The following is a 27052-nucleotide window of genomic DNA, read 5'->3' on the forward strand; positions in this document are numbered from 1 at the left end:
TACGCACTTCCTCAGTCACTTCTTTTTTCAAACAGTCCAAGGTTTCTTTGTCTATATAATGTTTTCATAACTCTGTTGTATTAATGAACACAAATTTTGATTTCAGGCTTCTATCAGCTTTTCTTGTGCAAGTATTTTTTTCCTCTAATTTCTCTTTTAACCCTTTTGTATATCTTCTGTCTTGAAATTCTGGACTTCTTGCATAATAGTAATGATACATATTTTTTTTTTCTTATCCTCAGTAGTCCACTCTATCATTTTTATGGCTCTTTGGATGTCTTGAGGATTCTACATTTGTCTTTTTTTCCAGTCATGGTACCAGTGTGCCAACCAGGATTGGGAACTTTTTTATCCTGTGTCTTGTGCGCCCAGCTATCGTTTTTATTTTTTAACCTATGTCTGCCCATGATATATGCTATATAAAATGCAGTCCGTATATCAGTGTTGTCTTGGTGAGATTTTGTGAAAAACAAGGTCCACCTCATGAAGGTACTCTCTAAGACTTGAGGATGAATTCAGTTCCAGCAACACTACTCTCCTTTGCTTGCTGGTTTGCCATCGCTCCATTCGGATCGAACAAAGTGACTGGTGAGAAGGTAGGAAAGTGTATGCCCATGGTTAAAGATCCTTATTACATGATCTACAGGACAGTGATGCAAGACAGGTTTACAGGAGGTTAGCTTGGTTGCTGAATGCTATAGACTACAACAAGGTTATCTAAGACTAAATTCAAGGGGGTTACTCCTCAACATGCAAATGAGCTGCTCTTTGTACAGCTGAGTACTAAGGCAATTTCAGAGGTGGTTTTGTAGGGAAAATTTCAGTTCTAAGCACCTGTATCTGTACAGGTTACAGTTAAAACCTACTGCATGAAGAGCAGTGGTGCACAAATGTGCCAGTTTACAGAGATATAGAAAACTGGCTAATTAGACAAAATAGCCCTCTGGCCAATCAGAGACCATAGCACATAGGCATGGTAGAGAGCATAGCACATGAAGATGACAAGATTTTGCCCATCTGGAATGAGCCGCAGTGCGGCCTATGCACAGATTGCAAGATGTGCTACAGAGGAAATAAGGCCTCCTGTACATAAGATTATAGCATGGTATATGCAAAGAAGGAGGTAAGAAGTATATGCTGAGTACAGCATTCATGGCCCTCGGCACAGTACTGCAAGAAGGTGGGCAGTGACAACATGCTCAGCCCTTATGTCAGTATGGCAGAGTGTGGGAATGTTTACAGTACAATACAGGGAGGTATGTGGTCACCAAAAGGAGATATATATGGATCTACCAAGCAGAATCTCTCTCACACACACACACACACACACACACACACACACACACACACACACACACACACACACACACACACACACACACACACACACACACGCACACAAACACACTAACCCATATGTGTAACCCGCATGTCCATGTTCTGTTATGTGCCCTGTTAAATATATGAGAAAATTTCAAATGCTGTAAAAGTTCAGCACCCAGGTGACCTGCATATCCGGGAAAAGGATAAAATAGATAGAGTTTTTCAAGACCCACTGTAACAGGTAGTGTTGCAGGAGATCAGTGCTATGGGAAGCCATAATGAAACAGCAGTACAGGTGCATTCCAGAGTCACTGATATGACACTGTATCCCAACACCAAGAGCAAGGCACACATTACCAGGGACATTTCCAAAACTTCTACCACAAGGGATGGATCACCAGCAGAAAAGCAGCTCACATTCATGCGACATGGGTCTTTATATGACCCACCCCCTCACTGCATGCTGCTGCTCATCCCATTGTTTATTATAAAACTCTGCCAAATTGTTAATGAACCCCCAGATTTCAGGTACAAATTGCTGAAACCTTTTCATCTGTCAGCAAGAAGTGTCTGCCTCATCCTGACTCCCAAAAATTGTTAATGCAGTTTCATCACTGACAGTGAGAGTAAACCAGACATGAAAACATTTTATGCACTGAAACAATTGTGACACATTACACTAGTATAATCTGTAAAGAAACCAGAAGTTACATAAATGAATAAAACTAAACGTATAAATGTTGGTCAAATACCATGAAACAAAACTTAGTTGAAATTAGCAGTACAGATTAAATGTGTTTTGCAATTAATTCACACAATTTTATTGCCTGAATAGCACAACTGTAGGAGGAGAGTTGGTTCATGGCAGATAGCTCATCTTCTTATGCAAAGTAACACTTTGTAATGAATAGCAATTATGAGTCTACCCATCTATGTCATTCAAGTAAATGTTACATGTAAATTGAAGCAGTTTGCCATCTAACATTCCACACAGCATGCCTAATGTCCATTACACTACATATGCAGGGTTGTAAGTTTACTTATTCTATGGCACATAGCAGTGTACAACACAGCTGTGGGATTTGTTATGTATAGTGCACTCTGCCCAAAGTAATATACTGATTTCTTATCCTGCTTAGAATCAATGTCATTTTTTTTTTCTTTTACAAATGTGTGTACTGCTAATTTAGTAACATGAAATAAGCATGCCCATTGACCTGAATTGACCCAGTAGTTCCAGGCACAATGTTAATAAATACTCAATAACTTTAAATGCTGGATAATGTCTTCCTTACATGAATATGAGAAGTAGTGAATCATGCAAGTGCTGAGGACAATATAATTAAATATAATTAAATGAATATGTGTACCATATACACATTGTGGAAGAATTTCATACTTTCATACCTGTACTTTCATACATTGAAATGTCAAGTGCTGACAGACCAAAGAAAACCAATTGAAAATCCAGGAAAAGAGCAAATCTCTAACATTTCTCTTTTCCTTTGTACTTCTTTTTTTTTTTGCAGGGACCAAGTCCCCCTGTACCCATGATTTGGAAGTCAAGTCCCCCATGCCCCCAAATTTGTGTATACCAACTCTGAGATCATCATGCCTCAGAGAAAAGGGAATATAGGTTCATAGGTTCATAGGTTTGTACTAGGCTATCGGCTCTAGGTCCTATACAAGCCTAGCCAAAACAATTCCCTGGATATTTCTTCCCACAATATTTACTTCCCTGTACCCCTGTCTAGCAGGGCGACTGACATGATCCCCGCGGTGAATTTCCTATCTCCCATCCAATCATTAAAGTTTTGAAGAGGGCCAAGGAGACGCTCTGCTTGACATGTATGGGCAGTCTATTTCAAAGTATGGGGAGTCTCTGGGTCAGGAACCTATCCCTCCAGCATGTTTTGTTCATTGTGATGACAAGATTTAGATCCCTAGAGCATGTGGCTCTGAAGGATTGGGATTTCTTTAAGTGGAGCATGTCCAACAGCATATGGCATCTGCTTTAGGCCTGTGATTCTTTTAGTGAGGTATTTCTGCGGCCTTTCCAGCTGTTGCAGATGTCTTGTGAGGTACATACCAAACGGGGTGTTATACTCTATAACGGGTCTAATGAGGGATGAGTACAGTGGGACAATGACCTAATTTTTCCTGGATGAAAAGCCCTTAGTGATGAGGTGTGCCACATAGAAGAATTTCCTGACTGTTGTGGCAATGTGGTTATCGAAGGTGAGACCACTGTCCACCTGTGTCCCTAAGTCTGTCATCACACTTTCGGTGTTTAGTGTACTGCCACCTATGTGGTAATTCATGGGTACATGTTTTTTACCAAAGGGGATAACTATACATTTCTTGGCATTAAGCTTGAGCTCATGGCTCTGGCACCAAGCATCTGTTTCTGTAAGGCCCTTTTGTAGAATATCCACATCAATTGGGGATTCAATAATGGCTCCCAGTTTGCAGTTATCTGCGAACTTTGTTAGCCAGAGTCCCTTAGTGTTGGTCTGTACTTCAGAGAAGTAGATGCCAAACAAGAGTGGTCCCAGGACTGAACCCTGATGCACTCCGCTTGTCACTTGTCTGGAGCTGGATTTGGAGTCGGCTACTTTTACAGTCTGGGTTCTGTCAGTAAGCCAGTTGGCAACCCATCAAGTGACATAGGGATTTATGCCCAGCTTAGTACGTTTATCTATGATTCCTGAGTGGGGGATGGTGTTGAAGGCCTTGGCAAGGTCCAGATAGGCTGTGTGGACTCCTTAACCTTGTCCACAGCTCTGGAGACTGATTCAAAGAAGTCAATCAGGTTGAGGAGACATGATCGGCCTTTCACAAACCCAAATTGGATGGGGTCCAGTGTTTGAAGGTTGCCAATGTCTTTGTTTATAAGTTCCATGATAATGCGTTCCATGTCCGTCAGACTGATAGGATGGTAGTTCATGGGATCCAAGGTGGATCCCCCCTTGTGGAGTGGGATAACTGTAGCTGTGCACCACTCAGTGGGCATGAAGCCTGAGGTGAGGCTATGATTAAACATGACACTTAGGTGAGTTGCCAGTTCATTTTGTAGTTCATATAGTACACAGCCCAGGATGTCATCTGGTCCCATGGATGTTGTATTCTTGGCTTTGTAGAGTGCGATTTCTACCTGTGTGGCCGTGATTACTGAAATTTGGCAATCTTTTGGTATTGAGATGGGCCCTTTAGGGGTTGAGAGGGGGGTGAAGTTGGCACTAAATCGATCTGCCAGGATATTGGCAATATCCTTGGGATCAGTATATTTAATGCCATTCTGTTGTAGCTCAGAGCAGATCTGAGCATTGCCATTTAGATTCTTGACATAACTATAGAATGCCTTGTGGTTGTCTTTGGAATCTTTAGCAATTTTATTTTTGTAACTAGCTTTTGAGGATTTTATGAGTGATCTCAGCTTCTTACTGAGGTTGGTAAGAGAGTTTTTTGCATCCTGGGATTTTCCTCTTTTCTGCAACAGTTTCTTCCTTCTGTTATATGGTTTGTTTATGGCAGGGGACCACCAGATTGGCTTCCTTTTTTTGGAGGAGAGCATCTTGGTTCTATTTGGGATGGCACAATTCATGCATGAGTGGATGTGCTCGTACAGTGCCTTAGTGTAGGATTCAGCAGTCGAACTTTCAGATCCCGTCTGCATGGCTGTCATAAAGTTTGTCACTTCTGACTTGAGTAGCATGAAGTTGGCTTTGGAGAAGTTTTTTACGGAGGTTTCCTTACTGGAGGGTGGGGGTGGGATGTTGATATCAAGGGTGATTTGCTTATGGTCAGACCTGACAAATGAGGGGGTGACCACTGGTGTGGAGCATCTATCTCCCTTGTTGGTAATGACCAGGTCTAGGATACTGGAGCTCCTGGTGGGACAATGAATTAGTTGATCCAGGGCATTGGAATTTATGAATTACAAGAATCGTTGGGAAAAGGTGTTGGTACCCATGTAGTTTTCCCAGTTAATGGCAGGGTAGTTGAAATCACCCAGTATTAGGGTGTTTGGTTGTATCTTAATATTTTGCAGTATGTTTAGAAATCTGTAGTGAGAATCTTGGGGCATGGTGGGGGATCTGTAGCAAGCTACAATTTGAATTGCAATCTTACCTAATGTTAGTTGCACCTAGAGAATTTCAGATGCATTGTGTTGGGCAACTAGCCTAGAGGTGTGAATATCCTTGGTGAATATGGACACTCCTCCACCTTTAGTATTTCAGTCTTGGTTTAGTGGCCGAAAAGTGTGGTAAGAGTTGTAGCCTGGTATTGCAGGGGTGCTCTCAGGATCCTTGAACCAGGTCTCATTTACTGCACAGATATCAATGTTCTCCATTTTTAGCAGTGACTCGAGAGAGTGCATTTTGAGGTTTAGACTTCTAGCATTGAGAAGCATTACCTTCAGATTTTGCATGATTGTATCTGTTACGGTGGTGGTTTTGTCCTTTGAACCTTGCCTAAAAAAGGCACTATATGGGTGGCACAAGCTTTAGTCAGTAATTTGAATCCCAGAGGTGACAGGTGCAGAACATTTCTGGCAAAGCATTGTGGTTTGTCGAGCATGTCTTCCCAGGCAGACAGATACTGGATCCCCTTTGAATGACACCAGAAGCTTAGCCATTTGTTGAAGTCAATCATTTTGTCCTTATACTGAGGCATCATTCTGGGCGAAGGCAGGATGCTACTCAGGGCTAGGGTCATACCTGCCTGGGTCACATGATCCAAGAGCACTTCCATGTCTCTTTACATGTAATCCAGGGAGGTACGTCTCAAGTCATTCACTCCAACATGGACAATGACAGAGTCGTATTTGTATTTGTTGTGGAGTGACTCGAGTGCATGTGTTATGTGGCAGATCCTGGCACCCGACAGGCAGTTGACTGTAATTTTTTCCTTGTTCAGCCTGGTGAGTGGGACATCAGTGTGCCTGACTATACAGTCACCTATGACTAAAGTGTTGGGTACATTGTCTTGCCTTAGGGGCTGTTGTTGGGTGGCACACTAGTGTTGTGAGCTATATGTCACTTTGGTTGTGACTGGTGTTTGCGTTTCAGCTTTGGAAGTCCTTGTTGCTTGGGCAGGATAATGTTAAGGGCCTTCGCATATGTGGGTTTAGTGTTGCTATGTTTGGGTGTTGATGGTGTGGATTTTGAAGGGCCATGTGTTGCTTGAGGTGTAGTGCAGGTACTAACCTTCTCCTCTTGACTGTCTAGCACTATCTTGGCTGGAGAGAGCTTTGCTTCCAGTTTGGCTTTGTAAGTGCATCTCTCGCAGGTTGTAGTGTTGGGTGGTAGGAGGAGAGGGTTGTCTGTGTATATAAGGCAGTTGCTGTATTTCCCCAGTATGCCCAGATTCACCAGGTGGACAGGAGAAATCACAGGAAGCTGACCCTTGGACATGCCTGTTTAAGTATTTTTTTTTTGTAAAGTACAAGAGCTGTTTTCCCTTACCTTTGCAAGGTACTTTGCAATTATAGGTTGTTTAGTGCCTTTGATTAACTTCTCCTTATTGAAAAGGAGAGTTGAGTGCTTGTATCAGTTTCTGGCTTCCTAGTGATTTCCACCAGGTTCTAGAACAAGTACTAGTCACAAGGGTTCAGATTTCAGTGCTACTACTGAGAAACCAGCTAGTTCTAAGGGAAAATTTGAAGAGCAGACTTTCTGGCACCTGGAACAGTTTAACTGTAGCCCCGTGGTGCTGCACAATGTAAAAAATGTGCAGACACATGCATTTTTAAACCAGAAAGTTGAAAGGGATACAAATAAGCCCAAAAAGGATAATACATTTTCAATTTCATAGCTGGAAACCACTCCTCTAGTGTTAAATAGGCAGTACAATGCTCACCACTCCCATTGGTGAGCAGTAGGACTTCCCTCTACCACAGCAAGGTCTGGATAGCTTTGAACACAGAAAATAAAGTCCTGAGATAAGCAAAGCCTGGGATTTGGACGATACTGGCTAGGAAAGGTGGGAAATGAGAAAACAAGATAGTATTTTTTTTTTGTTAAAACAGGCTAAACAATGCAATAATACAGTAAACACAGAAAAGGCTAACGCACTTGAGTGTGTAGTCCTAAACAGTAAATGCAATTAAAACTCTACAAAATTAGGAATTTAAAACTTTGGAAATGAAGCAAGGCAAGTGCACAACTGAAAAACGATTTAAGAGGCAGTAATACAGTAGAATAAGAAACTAGTCTACATATACAGAAAAGTCTATATATACAGAAAAGCAGGTAAAACACACAAACAATATAGATGCACTGCAACCTAGAGCACTTGAGGTGTAGCAATATTAAGGCAAATACAGTTGTAATAAATGCACTAAAGTATACTCTATATTTCCAAAATGTTTGAGAAGCATAGTCAGAACACAAGGAGATTCAGGCATTTTTTTTTCTTTTAAAGAAAGGGAGAAAGGAGGAACAGAAGGCCTTCTCAGATGTTCTCTCTGTATTAGGTAGAATGAGCTAATGACACTAAACTGGGAGGAGTGTCCCAGATCAAATTTACAACTGCAAAGCCACCAAGTATAACAACAAGACACCAACAAGGAGGGAGGGTGGGGAGCAATACTAAAGCTATTAGCCTAAACACTACATAAATCTTTATGACAGCAGTGAGCCACAAAATGAAAGTTTTTAAACATATAAAGGAGCAAGGAGACTCTACAGAATGCTTTTAACTGCAAACAAATCAGTTACCTGTGTAGATTAGTTAATAGCAATAAAATACAGTAAAAAGTTTGCAGCAGGCAATAAAAAGTGCTATATATAAATTGCTAGAAGCAATAACCAGTATAAATAAGCAAAAAAAGGATATTTATTGTTAAATATCTCAGATCAGAGTTGTAGTCAATGCCCCTCCTTCATTCTGCTCAATGTGTATAGACAGAAATCCTCTCAAAGTTAGGGCTTAAATACCAGAAGATACAACTGGAAAACGACCTTCTCAGGCTTAGTGTACATAAGTACTTTTTTATTTTTTGGCCATTCAGTCAATGTATTTTGGGACTCACTCTAGTAGGTCCCAAAATTCCAAATGGTTACCAATATAAACATATACAGTTCACAAAATCTAAATAAGCATCACATTTTTACCCACCTATGCTAATGCTTAAAAGTAGTTCAGCTGATGTACACATTGCATGCATTATCTTGCAGCGATGTATGTATATTACAAATATTGTAACACTGTTTTTTCCAATACCATTGTTTAATATTTCTAAACTGTGAATGCACAGGCTTTTGATGTCTCAGTACTGACTTACTACTGTTTCCATGGGGCAAAAAAATGTGTAATAAAAAACTGATTAAAGAGACTTCTCCCCTATTCAGATCTTTTTTGAAGCATCTTGGTACTTTGTATGAAGCTGAAACCAGAGAAAACATTTATACCTAACATATGTTCATCCATATTCACTATAGCTTATTTATTTTTTAACTGTCCTGTTGACTTCAAAGGTAGGCATTTGCCGGCCACTATACTTGTGGACCTTATATTAATCAAAAATGCAGGTGATTGTGGACAGAAAATCATGAAACCTCCTGAGTCCTTGTTTTTTCTTTGGAGATGTCACGCCTTTTTCCATTACCAAGCAACGAGTTTCATTCCCGTTTTTGGGTACAAAAATTTTCATCAATGGTTTAACAATAAAAAATGTCTCCTGTAAAAACAAGTAAAAGAGAAAAGAAAGTGGTTCCAGATTAGACCTATAGCTATTGTGCACAAGATTGAAAATGGATTTAATAGAGTATTTGTAGCCAGAGAATTATTGTCCTGCACATGGCTTACTATCAGGGACTTGTCTAATACTGCTGTTAAAGAAACTTTCTTTAAAACTGTTATCTTCATCCTTGCAATACATTTATACTATCCCATGTTTTTTGGCACTTTCTACTAAATGAAAATAAATGTAGACAAGTAAATCAGGTCTGAGAAAGTACCTCCGGAAAAAAATATCCTATTTAATGTTAAAAATCACCCTAAACCTTGGACAAGAGTAATGGCTCACATCTTGTTCATGCTCTTATCTCAATGTCAAGATGCCACTTGCAATATGAGGCAAGAAAATATGCACAACCTTTAAATATTTATGCTTATTTTTAAAGGAATTTACTATGCTCGGTTGAGGCATTACTTTCATACATTGCTCAGACAAGTATTGTGCTATTAAATGAATAAATAAAATAAACAAATAATGTCTTGAAAAGATATGTCCTCCTGGATAATAAATATGATGAAATACAGGAAGCAAAATGACACAGCAATAAAAATAATACAATGCCTACTACTTAGAAACACTTAACTTTATTGCCCATTCCTCATTTGCAATAAATATTTAAATGCTGTTCAGAAAAAGAAAGATTTAGATTGATGTATTAATACTTGAATTGGTTACACAAAATAATAATTCAATGTGTCTAATGTATCTGTCAAAAATACCAAAGATTCTACCTCAAATGTGAAAAATTGTGAACAGAAGTTGTACATGGCTAATAGGTTCATAGGTAGGTACTAGGCTATCGGCCCTGGGGCCTATACAAGCTCAGCCAAAAAGGTACCCTGGCTTTTGCCACCCAAGAAAATTATTTTCCTGTGCCACTGTCGAGCAGAGCCACAGAGGTGATCCCCGGGGTGAATGTCCTATTTCCCATCCAATCATCAAAATTTTTCTTGAAGAGTGCTAATCAGGAGCTTTGTTTGATATAGATAGGTAGTTTATTCCAGAGTATGGGAAGTCTCTGGGGGAGGAATCTATCCCTCCAGCATGTTCTGTTTATTGTGGTGACAAGATTTAGGTCCCTAGAGCATGTAGCTTGGAGGGACTGGGATTTCTTTAAGTGGAGCATATCCAACAGCTCTGGGTTTGACATAGCTTTGTATGTTAGGCAGAGATCACCTGTGAGTAGGCGATATGCGACGGAGTAAAGCTGGAGTTTTTTGAGACGGTCTGTGTAGGGCATCTGTTTGAGGCCAGTAATCCTTTTTGTGAGGTATTTTTGTGGCCTTTCCAGTTGTTGTAGATGTCTTGTGAAGTACATACCAAAAGGGGCGTTGTACTCTATAATGGGTCTAATGAGTGATGAGTAGAGGGGAATAATTACCTCTTTTTTTCCTCGATGAGAAACCTTTTGTGATGAGGTGTGCCACGTAGAAGGATTTCCTGACTACTGTGGCGATGTGATTATCAAAGGAGAGACTACTGTCCACCTGTGTCCCAAGGTCTCTTATCACACTTTTGGTGTTAAGTTTACTACTGCCTATGTTGTAGTTCATGGGTAGAGAGTTTTTACCAAAGGGGATAACAATGCACTTTTTGGCATTGAGCTTGAGGCCATGGCTTTGATACCAGGCATCTGTCTCATTGAGGCCCTTTTGTAGGATGTCCACATCATTAGGAGTTTTGATTATGGCTCCTAGTTTGCAGTCATCTGCGAACTTCATTAGCCAAAGACCTTCTGTGTTAGCCTGTACTTCAGAGAGGTAGATACCAAACAGGAGAGGACCCAGGACTGAACCCTGTGGTACTCCACTTGTTACTGGTCTGAAGTCAGATTTGGAGTCTTCTACTTTCACAATGTGAGTTCTGTCAGTGAGCCAGTTGGCAACCCATCTTGTGAAATAGGGATTTATACCTAGTTTAGTGAATTTATCTATAATTCCAGAGTGGGGGATGGTGTCGAAAGCCTTGGCAAGATCTAGATAGGCTGTGTGAACCACCTTACACTTGTCTACGGATTTGGTGACTGCTTCAAAGAAGTCTATCAGGTTTAGGAGACATGATCTGCCTTTTACAAACCAAACTGGGTGGGGTTCAGAGTTTGGAGATTACCAATGTCTTTGTTTACAAGTTCCATCATGATACTTTCCATGGCCTTGCAGACCAAGCTCATCAGGCTAATGGGGCAGTAGTTCCTGGGGTCCGTAGTGGCTCCCCCCTTGTGGAGTGGGATAACCATCGCTGTGTGCCATTTAGCAGGCACAAAGCCTGAGGTGAGGCTATGATTGAACATGGTACTTAGGTTGTGTGCCAGTTCGTTCTGTAGTTCATGTATAACGCAGCCAGGGATGTTGTCTGGTCCCATGGATGCTGTGTTTTTGGCTTTGGAGAGTGTGGTTTTTACCTGTGCAGCCGTGATTACAGGAACTTTGCATTCTTCCAGTATAGAGATGGGCTCTTTAGGGGGTGAGAGGGGGGGTAAAGTTAGCACTGAACCTATCTGCCAGGATGTTGTCAATATCGGTTGAGTCTGTATATTTAGTGCCATTGTGCTGTAACTCAGACCAGATCTGAGTGTTGCCATTGAGATTCTTGACATAGCTATAGAATGCTTTGTGGTTGTCTTTAGAATAAGTGGCAATTATGTTTTCATAACTAGCTTTGGAGGATTTTATCAGGGATCGCAGATTCTTACTGAGGCTGACCAGGGAGCTCCTCCACTCATGGGATTTTACTCTCTTTTGCAACAGTTACTTCCTTCTGTTGTACAGTTTGTTTATGGCAGGGGACAACCAGATTGGCTTCCTTTTTTTGGAGGGTAGCATCTTGGTACTGTTTGGGATAGCACGATCCATGCACTCATGTAAGTGCAATTGTGTAGGATTCAGTAGTTGTAACTGTATTGTCCATCTGCATGGGTGTCATTAAGTTCCCCACTTCTGTCTTAAGAAGTATGAAGTTAGCTTTGGAGAAATTTTTTTCCATGGTTTCCTTAATGGGGGGTGGGGGCAGGATGTGGATATCTAGGGTAATTGGCTTATGGTCGGATCGGACCAATGAGGCGTTGACTTCAGGTGTGGAACACCAGTCACTCATGTTGGTAATGACTAGATGTAGGATATTGTTGCCTCTGGTGGGGGTGTGGATAAGTTGATCCAGGGCATTGGAGTTTAAGAATTTCAGAAAGAGTTGAGAGAAGGAGTTGGTACATGAGTAGTTTTCCCAGTTAATGGTGGGGTAGGGGAAATCGTCCATTATTAGGGTGTTTGGTTGAACCCTAATATTTTTCAAGTACATCAAGAAAAGATGAGTGGGAATCCTGGGGCATGGTGGGTGATCTGTAGCAAGCTACAGTTTGGATTGCAGTTTTGCCCAGAGTTAGTTGCACTTGGATAACTTCGGCTGCATTATGCTGAGCAACTAGCCTGGAGGTGTGGATATCCTTAATGAATATGGACACACCTCCACCTTTGGTGTTCCCGTCCAGGTTACATGGCTGAAAACTGTGGTATGAGTTATAGCCTGGTAATGCAGGGGTGCTGTCTGGAGCCTTGAACCAGGTCTCAGTCACTGCACAGATATTGATGTTCTGCATTTTAAGGAGTGCCTCGAGTGAGTGCATTTTGAGATTTAGACTTCTAGCATTGAGTAGCATCACCCTCAGTTTTTGCTTACCTGTTCCTGTTATGGTGGTGAATTTGCCATTTGAACCTTGCCTAAAAAAGGCACTATAGGGGCAGCAAGAACCTTAGCCAGTATCTGGAATCCCAGGGGTGACAGGTGCAGGCCATCTCTGGCAAAGCATCATGGTCTGTCGACCATGTCATCCCAGGCAGACAGATACTGAATCCCTTTAGAATGGCACCAGAAGCTTAGCCAATTGTTGAAGTCAATCATTTTGTCCTTGTACGGTGGCATCATTCTGGGTGATGGCAGAATGCTACTCAGGGCTAGGGTCATACTTGCCTGGGCTACAAGATTGGAGAGCTCTTCCATGTCTCTTTTCATGTAGTCCAGAGAGGTACATCTCAGGTCGTTCACACCAACATGGACAATGACAGAGTCATATTTGTACTTGTTTTGACCTGAGTGCATGGGTTATGTGGCAGATCCTGGCACCCGACAGGCAGCTGACAGTAGCCTTCTCCTTGTTTAGCCTGGTGAGTGGGACATCAGTGTGCCTGACTATAGAGTCACCTATGACTAGTGTGTTGGGTACGTTGTTTTGTCTTATTGGCTGTGGTTGAGTGGCATACTGAGTCTGCGGGCTATGTGTCATTTGGATTGTGTTGGGGGGTGGAGGTTGCTTGCATTTCTGCTTTGGTGGTCTCTGTTGCTTGAGCAGATTATTATTGAGAGCCTCCGCGAATGTTTTTTGTGTTTCTATGTGTGGATTTTGGTGGTGTAGATTTAGTGAGACTATGTGATGTATGGTGTTGTGCAAGTGTTTACCTTCTCCTCTTGACTGTCAAGTTTAGTCTTGATTGGAGAGAGCTTCACCTCCAGTTTGGCTAGATAAGTGCATCTCTCACAGGTTGTAGTGTTGGGTGGTAGGAGGAGAGGGTTGTCTGTGTACATGAGGCAATTTCTACATTGCCCCAAGATGCCCAGATTCATCAGATAGACAGGAGAGAACACTGGGAGCTGACCCTTGGATATGCCTGAATAAAAAACTATTTTCCTCTAGATAAGTGAGGAAAGTGAGTACAAGAGCTGGTTTTCTCTAAGCAAGTGAGGAAAGTAAGTACCAAAACTGTTTTCCTCTAGGCAATGAGGAAGGTTGAGTGCTGTAGTAATCAGTAGGTTATTTAGTGCTTACAAGTTCTGAACAAGTTTTTTAATAAGTAATTGCCTGAAATAATTGTGCTGTGCACGGGGGAGGTCAGAATTCCTCCTTCATAAATTGTGGGTTTCACTATAGATTGCAAACTGCACAACCTGAACATCAGAAATGACTAAAAATAATGCCCAAAGCAAAGACAGGCTAGAAAAGTTAACTGTAAGTGTTTTTTGCAGCGGTAATGTTCCCTACATACCTCATGTTAGGTGCAAGCCCTCTCACATCCCTCTCCCTAAAATTATATATGCTAATGTCATGATTTCACCAACTCAAAGAATGTAGAAATCTCCCAAGAGAAGGGAATCGTTGCACATGAAATTACAACAGCAATGATCTCCTATGGAACACAATGATCAATGTTATGTTCCTTGTCATCTTTTTCTTCTGGCATCTGATGTTCAATGAATTTTGCCTCAAACCACCTGCAGAGGATCTATTCCATTTGCTGATGGGGTTTCTGTCAATCATCTTTGTGGTATCCATAGCTCAATGAAAAGGGACATGCTTGATATTTGCATAAAAACTCTGTGATATATATTTCAAATACTTGCATTTCAGCAGAAGAAAAGGCACCCATGCCTAATAGAATCAATTTCTCTCTGGAGAGCATCTGTAGAAGGACTTTGATTAAAAGAGGAAATATAGTTACTTTCTTGCACAGGTATCTGTTTCCTGAAATCTAAATTGGAAATATAAGGCAGGGAACCGAAATGAGAACAGAACAGAACTTGAGAAAGAATATTGTCTTAGAAACCATGGTCATCATCTGAATTTCTGCAACAAAACATGGCAGACTGATACTGTACTGCATGTAAACCAGGGCAAATGCAACAGGCGCATTAAGAGGTGTTGAATGTTGGAGTTATCAGAGACAGAATCCTGCACGTAATGGAACTTCTGTGTGTTGGAGGGGCATACTAACCTCTTTCCCCTACCCCATCAAATGACCTAGGAGTAGTACACATTTACTGTTCTGTCCTTTGGATAAGATGATAAACAAAGTTTCCATCTAGTTGAGTTGATGATGGCACCTATTAAAGACAGTAGGGGAAGTTCCATGATGCCCTGTCCAAATTTCCACTACTAGTGTAAATATCACTCCAAGTGTCCCCCGAAAAGAGAGCACTAGCCCAGTGGGACTATCTTGGTCAAAAATGGATAAACAAAATAAAAGAATGTATATTCATGTGCTCATTTTGAGTTCTGTTTGCATCAAAAATGAATAAATAAATTAACCTTTGTTGCATTTGTTGCTTGTCAGTCATTTTCCTAAAATAAGTCAAGTGTTTTGTGTTATTTTCTATTCATAAGAGCACTGTTGACATAATTTGTCACTGATGTTATGGTATATTCCATAATCAGCCTCACTATAACTAGTAAATGTCTTTCGTAAGTCAATATAATATCCAAATGATTTTAATGACTGCTGCAACATATTCATATTAATCATATTTTAAGATCAGTAATACAGCATGGACACCTTGTCTCTAAACAGCTTCTAATGCAACACTTATAGTTTACTTCATTAGTCTTGTACTTACAATCAATATACCCTCTGTATACCATATTCTCAGGGACACATGATTTCCATATAACCAGCATACACTGCAGGCATTGCAAGTCCATTCTCACTCCCTCACCCCTAAAACATCAGCAAAATTTAAAAACAAGTGAGAGAATAGACTACTGGCAAAATCTATGTTTATTTAGTTATGCTTTGTTGATCGGGTAAGTCTCACTAGGCCATTGGCCTCTATTCACAAGAGACCAGAGGTGATAGTCATACTGACTAAGGGAAGTTTGGCCAGGGCACTGGGAAGCTTTCCCTGCTCTTTTTGCTAAATGCCATGAGATCTTTTATAAACATCTGAGCTACTACCACCTAAGTCAGATGGGGCCTCAATACAATGCCTCATTTGAAGGATGGTGCAATCAGGAGTGCAGCACCCTCCCTGTGCCACACTGCAGTGTTGGTATTGGAAAATCAATCCAGCTGCCCAGTTTGGGATTAAAACTGACAGCCTTCTGCACTAAGGAAAGGGTGCTACCTGTTAAGCTACTAAGACCATAGCTTTGTATTTTTTAGTACTAAATACAAGCAAAGGTATACATTATTATTCTTGAAAGTGTGCTTTGCTCTAATGCATATAGAATATATTTCATTTGTGAAATGGAAACAGGTTTATGATTTTCACACATCCTTCCTTTTGAGGGAATAAAATTAAAAGTATTCATTCCCAATGTCATTTGTGAAACTCTTTCATAAGGTTTAGCTATTAATTCTGAGATGATGACTTGTAAGAAATCAATGTGAAATCAGTGGCTTTCAGGACAGACAGCAAATTCCTCAAGTCTGATATAGAAATGATATTTATTCCATAAAATAACCGCAAAAAGTTGGTTTGTTTCTTGAGATTACTGATTGCTATATGTAGCATATGATTTCTTTATAACGCTCATTGTATGGTTATTATTTTTGAAATCGATAGGCCATGTGCCACAATATTGTCATAACATAAAAAAAAAAATACTCTTTGGAAATGATAGTGTTTGCAGATGTCTAGCTGTGGATTAGATCACAGCATTTGTGTTGTCATTTTGCTTTCAGAATACAAATATACATTTCTTAAACTAAAGCTTCTCTTCATTGATAACCTTTGCCCTCCTTCTGTCTTTCCCTCTTTATTCATAATATTGTGCAATTAATGTTCTATGCTGTCTTCATCATAGGAATTTAGCTGCAAAATTTTCAACATTTTTATAGCTGTTCAAAAATGTATACTCACTCATGGCAGAATTTTACCATGTGCATATATTGTGCATCCTTTTCAATGAACTAGCCACAACAGATTTAAAGGAAAAGGGGGTTTCTGCTGGCAGAACACATAAGGAAAATGACAACTGTTAAAGTACTAAGCTCAAAGTCCCTCACTTCATTATTATCTTCATGATGCCTTTTGGAATGTTGGGAAAAAAGTTATCCCACAGAAGGAGTTTGGAACTTCCTTAGCAATACCCACTCCACTTTTAAAGGATGTGTAGCTGGGTCTGATATAAGTCCATTCACATCAGTACTATACCTTAATAAATAAAACAAAACTAGCTTACTGTCATCTTTATAATACAAAAGTCTCAGAATTTTACCAGCTGGAAGTTAAAGAAAGTACCATTCTTCGACTTTCCTGAATAATAGCCGGGGTGACTGTTTAGTAGTCACTACTTGAGGTGTTCAGAATAAATTTGTTGGAATATAGAAATCTTGTTAAGCAAGAAAAATACTAATAAAAATAAGAAATTGTATGAAGAAAAAAAAACACATTTACATAAAAACATAAAGTCAGGAGCTATATTAATGCATTTCAAACACTTAGAGCTTAATGGATACATCTGATGTGTTGCACACATCTTGTTATTTTTTTCATAGTATTACAAACTGACAGGAGTTTGGATATGCATTAGAGAAGCGAGATATCTTAGTAACAGTTTCTGCTGATGACAGAATATAATTTAAGAAAAGCTGATATACCATTATGTATTCAGGGTATTCATTTTATGTTTTTTATAGCTCAAGTTTGATATATGCCAAGAGTGGTTATGCAGCACATGGAAACAACTTCCATGATGACAAAAGAACGGTCAAAATTACTAGCTTCTGCTTCCGTACCCCTTCGTTATAGTCTATAAATATCACTAGCCTTAGTCTGTGTGGTTTCTTATAATAGTACAATATGCAAAACAACCTTATGTTTTGCAATCAATGATGTCTATAATTATGTTGCTGTTTACAAGCTGATTTTGTAGAATTATCAAGAAAGTAAAATGGCTCAGACAAATATCCTTATTACTGCTCTGCTGAATTTTAATCCCTAAGTATAATGTTGGACAACACTGCTTGCTTTGCTTCTGCACCATTTATAGGATACATGCCAATATTGGATTAATTCTTGCGTGCATTCAACTGAAAGTCTATATTCTGCATGTGGGGTTTCATGAAGTCATTCTCAGATTCATAGAAAGTTCACAGAAACAAAGAAAAAGGACTATTCATGTTTTAATTGTACCATTCTACTGTTCTGCACAAGTGCTGAAAAAGCATGTTTATCACAATTTGTGAAGGTATTTGCCTTTGTAGACTGAATGCGGTTTCCTGCAGATTTAAAAGGAAAAATATTGTACCTCAAAGCACTGACTGAATTTAATAAATGCACCATAAAATATCTGAATGTTTAAAAGTGGGAAATCAACATGAATTGCACAAACCTGCATTTTTTTTCTGTATGTCAGGCCTCAGTGTGCTTAGATTGATGACTTTCAGACTGAAGAGTAACATGAGTAATAACATACTTCCATGGCTTCTGGTAGTATTGGCACCATTTTCTATTTAATTAGCTGCTGCTTTCTTTTTTCCAGCTATTCAGTTCAGCAATGAAGGTTTTATAAAAGTAAAACTAGATGGAATAACTGAACGAAATGTAACTTTGATACTACGCAGTTTTTATTTCACATATTTGCAATTTTAAATGCTTTCCTTTTTAATAGGAGTGACTTCTTGAAATCCAGTTTTGCCTTACTATTAATATAGCCTACCTGTAATGTGCATCATGTCTAAGATATACGGTAGGAGGAAGTGCATTCATGGAGTAAGAATGGCACATCTGAGGTAAACTGTAACAAGCAACAACAACCCACTGCTCTGCCATGCCTAGTCAGTGTGGTGTACAATATGAAGTGCATCTGTGTGACTACAAGCTGTTATCATTGTTTTGGGTGGGGTGGGAGATGAGCAAGCGAAAGCATGCAGTCAAATGGTTCATAGGTAAGTGCTAGGCTAACTGCTCTTGCCGGCCATTTTAAGCTTAGCTAACTTTCCTCAAAGGTGAGAATCAAACCCTATACCTTATATCTCTGAGGTAAACACCCTAGCCATTGCGCCAACCCTCTTATATAAGATGGGATTCATTTAGATGAATTAGTTTACTTTCATTACATATTGACCTGCCCCATTTAGTCCATTGAACAGTTTCAAACTTACTTTGGTTTTCCTGTGTCATTGTACTTCCCCGTCCATCTCTCAAACAGATGCTGGAGCACCATTAGCCAACCCAGCTTGAGTCCCCTTGCAATCTTTTGTGTCGTAATGAAGTTTCACCCATTTTTATCCTCATCATTCAAACTGTACAAATTACTTTAGTAAAACAGACCCAGTTCATCCGATGAGCCTATAGTGACTTCCCCCTTTCTTCACTCTCTCTGTATATAAATATGCCCCTAGTCCTCTGTAATCACCACAATGGTAGCATTAAACTGGCACATATGCCTCAGCTGAGAAACACTGTGCCCCAGAGACTGTCCCAGTAGAAAGACAAAGATGTATTCTTATATATTTATTTATATTTATTTCTACATGCGCCACAAACTTGCCAGACATAATGTGATATGACTCTGTGTTTGTGCAGTGCAAGGTACCCTGGGAGTACTGCTACATCATTAGTCTGTTCTCCTGTGTCATTGAGGGAAAATTCATTTCTCTCACAATACTACATTAAAAATGTCACAGTGATATTCCTTTTTTGGCACTGTATCTCATGGAAAAAAAATGAAAATCCTAATGGCCTGGAGACATAAAAGCTGTGAGGAATATTTCTCTCCAGAGCAGAGGCAGAGATCCCATTTGGACAGGTACATTATCTTGTCAAGGTTGTTATTGGCTGAACAATTTAAAATTGAACAGACCTGTGTTTTCCTTCTTACAGCTAAATACATTTTTATGATGTTACATTTGCAGCAGAGACTGATATTAATACATTTGACCCAAGATCTATGAAAAGACATGTTCCTGTGCTGATTCGACTTTGAACACCGAATGTAGAGCACATACCTTTTTCATAAAGAGGAGGTGGATGATGTATCTTAGGAAGCAGTGCATGATACTGAAAGAAGTTTCAGGCCTTACAAGAGAAATCTGATTTTGTAAGCTAGGCAGAAGAGATAAAGCTAGATTTGAGGATAATTTAATTTCCACACAATTATTAGAGGGTAAGTTAACAAAAGTGAGTAAGAAATACCATTAAGAAAGGAATTATTCTTGACTAGTACATGTAATTAGATGGCATATGTTGTTATTACTAAGTCAAAAAAAAAAATAAGAACAGCAACATGCTTGGTAGGCAGTACTTTTTTGGGCTGAAGAGAAAACATATAGATGTTAGCCTGTAGTATATCAGATTTAATCCACAAGAAGATTGGCAGGTAGTATCTGAGGAGAATGGATCCCATGGTCTTTTGGACATGAAGAATGTGCAGGACTTTTTATTTTCTTTCAAAAAAAAGGTTAGATGTATGTGGTTGTAGAATTGGTTAAAGAGGGAGTCCTGGAAAGATTACTATTATACAAAGCTCAGATAAAAAATGAATTATGAATATGAATCCTTCTGAAGTAGGAAGCAAGTAAAGATATCTGATGGTATGATGCCATTTTTATTAACACATGAGGGATTATTATGGGTAGAAGATCTCGGCTGCAACCTGCTCTAGGAAAAAACATCTACAGGGGGAAGAAGACAATGCATAAAGATGAGCCACTGGATAAAATCATGGAACAATAGCAGTAGATAGTGAATAATGATAGTAGAGCAGAGACACTGGGTTCAGAGATGTGGAGACAAGTTGTTAAATAAAGCACTCAGATGGAAATAGTTCATACTCAGACTGGGAAGGGCATTTTAGGGTAGATTATTTATTTATTTATTTATTTAAATTTATTTATCGGGAGTGTCCGACTGGACATAGGTCCATTTTCAGTGGAGGCCCGGTGGGAAAAGCTCCACAGTAAAATAAACAGACAGTAGTTACATTGGATTACATAGCGATTAACAATTTAACATAGCAATTACTTACAACATATTTACAGATGAAGAACATAGTACATCAGTAGACAACTAGAATCTTTATCTGTGAAGTACATAACAGACATTAACAAATGTTACAATGAGAAGTTCCTGCTGTATAATAAGTACTAGGCTTATGAGCATCTGAGCTTGCTATAATCAAGGTAGTTAGTGGAGTGGAAATAAAGGTAGTGGTTGGATGGGGTGGATGATATTACAGTGGTAGTTGCAAGGGCATAGCCAGCATGTTTTTAGGTGCACTTTTAGTAAAGTTTTGAAGTGGGTGCATGATGGTACAGAGGTAATTGTGGGTGGAAGTGAGTTCCATAATTTGGCTATGGTGGAAGAGAAGAGTGCTTCACCAGCAGAGTTACTGGCTTTAGTGATCTGCAAGTGATTTTTGTTGCTGGATCTTAGTGGTCTGGTGGTGCGATAAGGTTGGAGTAGATTTTGGAGGGATGGGAAATTTAGTGGATGGTTTACTAGTTTGTGGGCGAGTGAGAGTTGATACCAGTGAAGGAGGTGAGGGAGGTCAAGCCAGCCCAGTTCAGCAAGTCAGAGACAGTGGTGACTACGGTAGGATGCCCCTGTGGCGAATTTGGAGATTTTGTTGTAGCAGGTCTCTAGCATGTTTAGATCACATTGCCTTAGGTTGGTATATATTGGAGAGGCATAAAGTAGGGTGGAGATAAGGTGGGAATTTGCTATTGAAATCTTTGCTGCTTTGGTGAGAAATTGCTTATTTCTGTATAAAGCTCCTAGTTTTTTGTGGACTTTTTTTATGGTCATGGATATGTGAGTGTCAAATTTTAGTTTATTGTCTATTTCCACTCCTAGCAATTTGGTGTGTTCAGTTGGGTATATAGTGGTGTTGTCTTTTGCTGTGATGTTAAAGTGAGAGTTGTTTTGAGTATGTTTGTTGGGTTGGAAGATGAGTAGTTTAGTTTTGTTTGGGTTGAGTATTAATTGGGCATCGGATAACCATGTTTCAACAGAGGAAAAGGCTTCCTGTGTGACTTTTTGCTGTTTGGGTAGGGACTGGGCTGAGCAGATGATGGTAGAGTCATCTGCGTATTGTATGAGTGTGCCATGTTTGGTGGCAGAGGCTAGATTTTTGGTGTAAACAGAGAAGAGTAGGGGTCCAAGGATGGATCCTTCGGGAACCCCTATGGAGACAGGTAGTTGGAGAGATATGTCATTCTGCCATACAATGGATTGTTGGCGGTCAGGCAGGTAACTCTGAAACCAGTTAGATGTTCAGAAATTACAGAATAATGATGTTGAATATGCCTCATGCCTGTGAAAGACTTCAGCATTCATGGAATGTGCACTTTATCTTTACTTTTCTTTAAATATGAATATTTGGGATTGTAAAATGTATCTCTTAGGGTGTCAACAGGGTGTTTATTACTGCTATTTTGTTTTTATAGCTATAAAGTATATGACATATGATGTTTGCAGTGTACCCTTATAAGTTTTAATAAGTGTGGTAGGTCATTTGCTTCCACTTGAGTGACCAGTTCAGGCAGATAAGAGGTTGATTTAATGTGAAGGAAGGTTAGCATTGACGACAATTATTTATGAAGCTCAAGAACTTTTTTCAACTACTGTGCAGATATTGTATGTGCTGCATGCTTTTTTTAGCTTCTCAGAAACAACAATTTAAGAATACTTCTTTTATAAATAACAGTGCTATAAAATGCTGTGACATTGTTATGTTTTTAAAAGCCCTTTTAAATAATATTATGCTTGTTTGTTACTAATTAACTAATTTACTTATGTTTCTATTTTCCTGCAGTGCCACTCTGTAGCCAGTAACTGATTATTTTATTTATTTTTTGGTCTTAATACAGCCCATGGGGCAGCTAGTGTGCACAAATCATGCCATGGTAATAAACAATCTGGAACCAGACTCCCCATCACTTTGATGAAATATATCCATGACATTTTTTGTAAATGTTTAACTTCAGATCATCTTATTATTCTATGTCAAATAACCAAAAGACCATGGCAATTGACTGTCAAAAGAAAATTCATAGTGAAATTTTAGCTCTAAAATATTAGCTGGCCTTGACTTATCCATTTTTAAATATCTGCCACCATTGTGTGTTTAATGAACAAACAACACTTGCTTGCTTGCTGCTGCTATGTTTGTTTAACTCAAGTCCAAAGATATGAGTCGATTGCAGTTAACCACAGGGTCCAAAGATACGAATCGACTGCAGTTAACCACAGGGTCCAAAGATATGGTTGGCTGTGTCATGTGTACTGTGTTTTTAAAGAATAAAATGGTTGACATTTTAAACTTTGAGTGAATACTGATGAAGGGTGTAGCCCAAAAGATTTATTCTGTTGTGTTAATAAATGGAGTGTTTTACGTGTTGGGATTTGTTTTCTTCATGTTTGTTTAACTGCCACTTTTGAGATTCATTTCATGGCATTCCATTGTAGTGTAGCAGCATTGTGAGAGGTTACTGTGTGAGCAAAGCAAAGCAAATGCTGAAAGTAGATACGTATTGCTGGATGTTATGCTTATTGTAGTTTTACAAACATTGTTTTTGTACATTTCATCTAACTTTGAGCATATTTCTATAAAGAATTAAACTTTCTGTATACTTCTCTCATAGTTGTCCTTGTATGTTGGTATTGCTGTACTATTTTATTGTTTTTTTTCCACTGTATTTTTGTTCAGTTTTGAGACAGTGACAAGGAGTTGAGCACATAAAGAATGGCTGGAAGTTCCATGTATGTGATACTGATTGATATATATATATATATATATATATATATATATATATATATATATATATATATATATATATATATAGGTTCCATACACTAGATCGAATTTTCACTAATTCGATATAGTGCATGGAATGCTCACTGCAGCAAAAGTGCACTTAATCGAAAGTGCACTTACGTGAAGTTCAGTACAATGAACGGGTGTTGTACTGAACTTCCATGCAGTACTCATGGACCTTAGGGTTAGGGCACGGGTCATAGTAAGGGGATAGCCCGTAGGGTCCGTGACGACTGCAGCGCAGTGAAGGACATAACAATGTCCTCCACTATGGTATGATAGTCTCGAACCTTAGGGTTAGGGCCTGGGTTAGGGTAAGAGGATAGCTTTACTAACTATCTCCTTACCCTAACTCGTGTCCTAACCCTAAGATCTGTGACTATCGCACCATAGTGGAAGACATAGCTTGTTTTTTATCTATCTATATATATATGTGTGTGTGTGTGTGTGTGTGTGTGTGTGTGTGTGTGTGTGTGTGTGTGTGTGTGTGTGTGTGTGTGTGTGTATGTATTAAAGACATTCATTATAATGGTTAAGATTTTTGCCTCCCATGAACAAAGTTTGATCCTGACCTTTGGCCAATGCCTATATGGAGTTTGCACATTCTCCCTGTGTCTCTGTGGGATTCCTTCCACCTGTGAGGGTTTACATCTCAAACTCACCCAAGACTGATGATTAATATGCCTTATGCCTGTGAAAGTCTATTAGGGGAAGAGTTGTATGAAGTAATTGCTTTGGGCACCAATCGTGGTGTGCAGTATCCTCTAGTAAGGAGAACATGGATAAGAGACTGCATGCAGCTTCACAGCTAGCCAGTCCATGTGTAAAAATTGGCTCTACGTGATTCATTTATGTTGCCTAATGTCATCAAAAACTGGTATTTGCTGGTGATATATGCATTGCCCTATGCCAGGAACCCATGCTAATGAGGAAGGGATGTAAGTGTCCCTACTGCTTAGTCTGTATCCACCATAAAGCCTAGTTCTTGGTCAATAAGCTACCGATTGGACAGTGTCCACTTGCCCAGCTTGGGTTACCTGGGAAAGCTCTGTTGAGTAAAGTTGGACAAAAAATCAACTTGCAAAACATGAGCTAAGAATTGGTACCCTCAATACAGGTTCACTAATGGAATGCAGCTTGGAAGTGAATGACATGATGGTAAGGAGGAGACTGGACATCCTATGTATCCTGGAGATACCACTGAAGGGCAGTGCAGTGAAGCCACTTGACTTGGTATGCAGAGTTTACTAATCAGAAGGAGGACAGACTAGAAATGGCATAGGAATTGTAGTGAGGGAGAGAGTTCAGAAACAATGAGAGATGTCATCAGAAATAGTGAAAAGACTCATAGTAATTAGAATCCGGGTGTAAGGATATGGCACTATTCGTAATCTCACCCTATGCCCCACAGCAGAGTTGTGATAGTCAGTAAAAAGAAAGCATTCAGGTAAAAGTTGCAGGACTACTAGATAAAGCATGACAATATGAGCTGGTGTTGATGATGGGTGAATGGGTGACCTGAATGTGCATATTGGGACAGACAGAACAAGATAACAGGATTTCCTCAGTCCAAATGGGTGGGGCAATAGAAGAAAAGAAGGAGAAGCCATTATAGAGTTCTGTGTGGCAAATGGCTTGAAGGTGGCCACTACATGGGCCAGCAAGAGAGACGGTCACAAGATCACATACAAGAGTATCCAACATGCAACCCATATAAACTTCCTCCTATTAAGGAAAGGGCACTAGGGTAGAACTAGTGATTGCAATGTCATCCTCACTGAAACAGTCAGCCCATAATATAAACCACTGTTTGCTACAATTTATTTATTTATTTATTTTGCATTTGTTAACTGGGTTGGTCCAGCTGGGTAAGAATTTACCCTTTTTCAGTGGAGACCTGAGGGGAAAAGCCCCAAACAGACATACAAATAGATACAAATAGATACAAATAGACATAAATTAATATATTAAAGAGCAAAACAATCTTATGGATACAATGGATAAGAAGAACATAATGTACTCAATGGAATAGTGCATAGCTATATATACAAAAAGTGTAGTAATAGGTTGTAACAGGAGAAACAACAATAATAAATCAAGCAGGTAAATAAATCTTGCAGCAATTAGCTGCAAGCAGTGGTTAGAGAAGGCTCTATGGTCAACAGAGACTAGGCTGAAGACCTTGAAGTTGACTTGCGGGAAAACACAAGAGTTTATGGAATTACTCTGGTCTCTACCACCTCAAGAAAAAGAGGAAAATAGTTGGAGTTGAAGAAGAATGGCAGCAACTCAAAACAGAATGTGTGAGGACGATATAACAGATATGCAGCTGAGACAGATATGGAAGCAAGGTGCATAAGGAAAACTGGTTGCAGAATGCAGAACCCCAGGAAGTTATCAAAATAAAGGAGAAGAAGTGCAAGAAAAATGGAAGAGAGAAAAGATGGACTGGGCTAAGAAGGAATGCTGAGTGGCCAACAAAGTAGCTATGAGAGGAATTGCAATAGCAAAGAACAATGTATCAGAGGCACTCTGCCAAATTCTGGAATGTGACCCAGTAGGTGGCACAAAGAAACTCTATCAGTTTACAAGGCAAAGGCAGAAAAGATAAAAAGATAATCAGACACCCTTCAGAAGGGATGCCAACAGCAAACGTCTCATCAATCCAGAGGGCATCAAAGGCAGATGGAAAAGGAGTACTTTGAGAAGTTTCTGAATGAAGAAAATCTCACTGAAGCTGTACTGACCCAGACACTGCTTACAATGAAAGAAGAGGAGGACCCCATTCTAGAACAGCACTAAGCAAAATGAAGTCTGGGAATGCAGCAGGCTCTGTTGAGGTCATAGCAGATATGATCAAGCTGTTGGGTGAGTTACGGCACACACTGGCCAACAAGGACACATACATCCTTCTCCTGTAGCAGTGTGGAGTAAAAAGCATATCCCAGATCAGAGGTGCTGGAAGCTGTTGAAGATTGGAGGGGGGGATGGAGGGTGAAAGGGGCACTTAGTGATCTAAAAAGGGCAGTTTGTTAGAACTATTTACTACCACAGCATAGGGTCACTTGGAGGGCATTTTAAGCTTAGCCATTTTCCCTTTTGGTGCTTGAATTAACATTTCCTGATCGGTCTTCCCTATCCATTGGCTGATAATTGTATATTAGTCGTAGTGAGAATAAATGTGATCATACTATAGATAATTTGAGGGGACCCATGTAAGGGATGCACCATTTAGGAACTGCCTCTAGCCATTAGTGGCATGAGGGGCAATCCTGGAGTACATTTTCTATTACCCATCCTTAGATCCAAGTTGCATTTGCATATGGCAGGAATGAGTTTTGTTTTACTTGAAACGATAGTCTGTTCTGGAACAGTGGTAGCCTCTGTGATATTTATCCATCTCTCCACAACATTCAATTTAGATACCTAGACTGATTACTTCTGTTGCCATTTGACTTGCT

Source organism: Protopterus annectens, chromosome 3.part0 (assembly GCF_019279795.1).
Source record: "Protopterus annectens isolate FY-2018-M chromosome 3.part0, PAN1.0, whole genome shotgun sequence".
Classification (NCBI taxonomy): domain Eukaryota; kingdom Metazoa; phylum Chordata; order Ceratodontiformes; family Protopteridae; genus Protopterus; species Protopterus annectens.